The 5,278-nt window shown below is 43.5% G+C and overlaps 1 protein-coding gene across 1 annotated transcript in view; it reads left to right on the forward strand.

Moving 5' to 3' along the window:
* EIF1 (eukaryotic translation initiation factor 1) overlaps positions 1–5,278 on the forward strand; it is a 19,029-nt gene that overhangs the window by 1,923 nt on the left and 11,828 nt on the right. The gene's annotated exons all lie outside the window — the stretch shown is intronic.

The raw sequence follows: 5,278 nt of genomic DNA on the forward strand, positions 1-5,278 counted from the left end.
GTTTAAAACCTCACAGCTTGTATAATGTAACCATTTGGGGTCCACTTTTAACTTGGACTAGTGTAACTCCTTCATGCAATAAACTGAAAAGAGCCATGCTGCCTAGTCTTGAAGTCCCTCATTTAAACAGAGGTCAAGCAGTAGGCACCTGGCAGTGCTCAGCCTGAAACAAAGCAATAATGTGATGTTTCAGCCAAGCTCACAGATGGCTGTCTGTGGTCAGAAGCTACCCTGCCCTAAGAAAATGTCACCCACCACCTGAACAACCCTGGGTGGAGCAGAGAGGATGGGATACGGCAGCTGTGACAGTAGAGGGAGCTTTTGGTAGCAAAAGAGAAACCCCTGGTATCGAATCTGATGGGGGCAGAGCTTAGGAGAGGACATCCAGCTTGCCACCAAGGTCATTGTTCTTACTGACCAGACATATCCTAGCTAAGGGATGTCCAAAGAACCAGCATGTGAGGCCCACCTTTCAGAGTTAAACTTTTGACAAGGGAACAAATTCAAAATAATGTATCAGTCCTATAGCTGGCTGGAGAGCTTGCAACTTTTACCAACAGCTGCCCAATGCCATGGGAAGTAACAACTGGGTTTTCCCCCTCCCCCTTTCAGTTCTAAATGTTATGTAATGTATTTAAACTATTATTTAAATAAAACTTGTTTTCAGAAACATTTGACTTGCAGGTTCTATTTCATATGCAGTCAATTTGGGTTATGTGAAGGAACCACTAAGGTAGGGGTCAGATTGCTGAGAATGATCAGAAGTAAAAAGTCGCATGCAGTTACCTTTCATAACAAAAAACACCCAACACACCATCGTGTAGGTAAAAGCCAGGCTCTTAGATGTGAGTGGTTAGTGCCATCTAGTTGTTTCCAACACCTAGTGACCCTGAATGGGATTTAGTTAGTTGTTAAGTGCTGGTTGAGTTGGTTTGCACTCACAGCCACCCTGTAAAGGGTTTCCAAGGAGCAGCTGGTGAGCTTGAATTGCCAACCAACTATGGGGTTCAAATGGCCTTGCAGTCCAGTGCATTAACCCACAGTTCCACATCAGGACAGTATATAGAGCAAGTGAGGTATTTGGAGGGTTGCTAAAATAGAGGCTAGAGTTATTATTGGCCACTGCCCTGAAAAATGGATGACTATCCCCAGTCCTAGTATGGTGCTGTGGCCTAATGCCCTGAACTGCAAGGTCGCCAGTTCAAGCTTACCAGCAGCTCAGAAACTCATTACAGGGTGGCTGTGAGTGAGAACCAACTCAACCAGCACTTAACTGATAAACACAACAGACCTGATACCTAACTCAAACAATGGCATTGTTCAAAACATTTGGGGTGGTACTTTAAAGTCACAGAAGTAAAAAGATTTGACTGAAAGATAGACAACCTGTAAAGAAACCGGTGAGGCACACGAGACTTCTCACTTGTGTGGTAGGTCCTGTGTGGGCTCACTGCTCTCCTCTGACGCCTCTAGTTTCAAGAACAGAATTTATTCACAGTTAAGTAGACAGTACCTGGATTAAGGCAGCTGTCTCTGGAACCAACCACAGGAATACCTGAACATGGAACTGGGCTGTGAACACCTTAAACCCACTGATGTGACTTAGTTATAACTCCTGGCTGAAGTAATCAAATGCATAATCGTCTCCATTTGCTAACTGGGAACCTGCACAGTTGGATACACTGGCGATTCCTTTTACAGAGATTGCTGGGGTGCTTGGTCTATGTGGTACACAAAGGCAGACACCTTAATGGGGGGTTGATGGGGGCCAGTGCCACTGGAGGCAGATAGGTGGGGAAGGATCCCCAAGGGTGGTTTAAACCCACCAGCTGCTTTTCAGAAACCCGATACAGAGAAGTGATTGAAATGCACTTAAATCTTATGCCAAAGCATAAAACAAAAAGAGAATATGCTTCCCCACCATCTGGAACCAGGAATGACTTCATAGAGAAGGCACCATCTGAAGCAGGGCATTCTAGGCAGAAGAGGAAAGTGAAAAGGTCCCAAGTGTGTTTGAAGAACTTAAGCCTGGATCTTGGCTGGAACAAAAGCTCTGCATAAAGCAGAAATCATTGGTATCATCTCTTGCGTGTGTGTCATGCCTGCATATAGGGCTCAAACTATACATGGACTCATTCACATAAATAGGGTTTGTTAGCCTTATCTACACACATGGTGAAAACTTCAGAGAGATGGCCTACCACCAAATAGGTGGTGGCCAGGGAAGGGATGATAATGAGTGCTGGACAGGTGGGTGTGAGACGTTAGTGTAATGCGCCACAAGCTAAGTCATCTAGATATTTGTTTCTGGGTGCCATACAATCATTTCCAGCTCCTAGCAGCCCTGTGCACAACAAGAACGCTGCCCAGTCGGGTGCCATCTTCATATTCATGTCATGTTTCAATCCATTGTTGTAACCTGTTCCTCTTTTTATTGAACCTCAAGCATGATGGTCCTTCTCCTGGGGCTGACCCTACCTGAAAATGCTTAAAGTACATGAGAATGAAGTCTTGCCACCTCTAAGAAGCATTCTTGCCATACTTCCAAGACAAAATTTTTTTTGGCTGCCAGTCCCGTGGTACTTTGAATATTCCTTGCCAACATCATACATAATTCAAGGGCATCAATTCTTAGGTCTTCCTTTTTTACTTTCCAGCTTTCATATGTACATGAGGCAATTGAAAAGACCTCGCTTGGCTTAGTCCTCTAAGTAACATCTTTACTTTTTAAGCACTTTGTTAAGTGCCATCAAGTCAGTTCCAACTCATGTTAAGTGCTGTGAAGTCATTTCCAACCCATCGTAACCCTGTCTGTATAGGGTTTCTAAGGAGCAGCTGGTGAGCTTGAACCAGTGACCTTGTGGTTTCAACGACTTTGCAGTCCAGTGCATTTGCCCACAGCCCCACGCCAGTTCCAACTCAGTAACCATTATATTAGGGCTTCTGAGGTAAATCTTTCCAGAAGCAGAAAGCTTCATCTTTCTCCCATAGAGCAACAGTGGGGCTCACACCAATCCAGTGCTTATCCCATGGAGCCACTTGAACACTTTAAAGAGGTCTTTTGCAGCAGATTTGTCCTGTGCAGTAAGTTTATCCTTCTGATTTTTTGACTGCTGCCTCCATGGGAATTGATTGTGGATACAAGTAAAATGAAATAGTTGTCAACTTCAGTATTTTCTCTGCTTATGTTGCCTATTAAGGAGCTCTGGTAGCATAGTGGTTACAAATCGGGCTGTGAGCCTCAAGGCCAGCAGTTCGAAAATGCCAGCTGTTCCGTGGGAGAAAGATGAGGCATTCTGCTCCCGTAAAGATTTACAGCCTTGGAAACCCTGTACAGGGTCGCTATGGGTCGGAACTGACTCCACGGTACATAACAACAATGTTGCCTATTGGTCCAGCTGTGAGGATTTTTGTTTACATTGAGTTGTAATCCATACTGAAGGCTAGTCCTTCATTTATTTCATCATTAAGTGCTTCAAGACCTTCTTATTTTGAGGAAGCAAGATTGTGTCATCTGCATATTATAGGTCGTTAATGAGTTTTGGATGCCAAATTCATGTAGTCCAGCTTCTTGGGTTGTTTGCTCAGCACAGACTGAATAAGTAAGGTGGAAGACTACAACTCTGATACACACCTTTCTTGGTTTTAAACCACACAGTATCCCTTGTTCTATTTGAACAACTGCCTCTTGGTCTATGTACAAGTAACCCACAAGCACAGTTGTGGAATTCCTATTCTTCTCAATTATCCATGTTTTGTTAACACTTCACAGAATCAAATGTCTTTGCATAGTCAATAAAACACAGGTAAACATATTTCTGGTATTCCCTGCTTTCAGCCAAGATCCATCTGGTGTCAACAATGATGTCTTTTATTCCACATTCTCTTCTGAATCTTGCTTGAATTTCTGGCAATTCTTTGTCAATATACTGCTGCACTATCTTCAGGAAAATTTTACTTGTATGTAATGCCAGTGATATTTTTTGATAATTTCCCTATTTTGTCTTCCAATATTCTCGGCATACAGCCCTTGCAGCATTGCATCTGTGTGTTGAAACAGCTCAGTAGTTATTGGTGTTAAGTGCCGTTGTCAGTTCCAACCCATAGCGGCCCTGTATAGGGTTTCTGAGGAGCAGACGGTGAGCTTGAACCACTAACTTTGCCGTCCAACACATTAACCCACAGCGCCACAGCTGTGTTGTTTTTTGCTAATGCCTTCAGTACAACTTGGACTTAGTCCTTCAGTATCCTCTGCTCTTGATCATATGCTGCCTCCTGAAATGTAGATGTTAATATGCAAAAATATCCCAGTGAATGAAGAATTTTTTGATCATAATGAGTGCTCCTTATTCACCTCTCTGACGCCCTTCTTTCTGCCCCCATCTCCGCTAACTACTCTCTAGTCTCTTGCCCCAACTCCACTCTTTGCAGCACCATACACAAGTAGGGACAAACCAAACATTTCTTAAAATGAAGTAAATAAAGACAAAATGGAAATTGGCCAGCTAAAATTGGGCAAAAATTGCCAGCCTATTCAAATTGCTATAAACTCATTAAGTAGGTAAACATTTGGACAACTGAACATGCAACTAAGTAGCTCTTAGAGAATTGAGCTAGGAACCCTGGTGGCGCTGTAGGATAACAGTGGACTGCTAACCACAAGGTTGACGGTTCAAACTCACTAGTCCCTCCACAGGAGCAAGTATGAAGTTGGCAGTTTCCGTAGCAGGGTCACCATGTGTGGGAAGTGACTGATGGCAGTAGGTTTGGCTTTTCACCAGCCTAGATGGCATCCTCTTGTTTTGTCGCTATTGTTGCTAAGTGCAGACCAGTTAGTTCTAACTCAGAGTGACCCTGCGTAGGGCTGTTTCCAAGGGGAGGCTGGTGGGCTTGGACCACTGACCTTGTGGTTAGCAGTCCAGTGCTTATCCTACAGTACCACACCAGGACTTGTGATAGTATTAAAATACAATGTTCTATCCACTCAGTCATCTGCTTTGAAATTAGATACTAATTTTCAGTTGTTCAGGAGATACACATCATTCTAAACTGAAAACACTAGACTTATACGTCAGTTTTATTGAAGAAATAGAATCGTTTTTAAATAAAAACATTACAGCCATCCATATATGGTGGGAAATGCTCCAAACTGCAGGGGGCAAGGCTGTTGTTAGGTGCTGTTACGTCAGTTACGATTCATAGTGCCCCTGTGCACAACAGAACAAGCCCCTGCCTAGTCCTGTCTGTGCCATCCTTATAACTGTTAATGCTTGAGCCC

This window comes from Chrysochloris asiatica, unplaced genomic scaffold (genome assembly GCF_000296735.1).
Source record: "Chrysochloris asiatica unplaced genomic scaffold, ChrAsi1.0 scaffold00007, whole genome shotgun sequence".
Taxonomy (NCBI): domain Eukaryota; kingdom Metazoa; phylum Chordata; class Mammalia; order Afrosoricida; family Chrysochloridae; genus Chrysochloris; species Chrysochloris asiatica.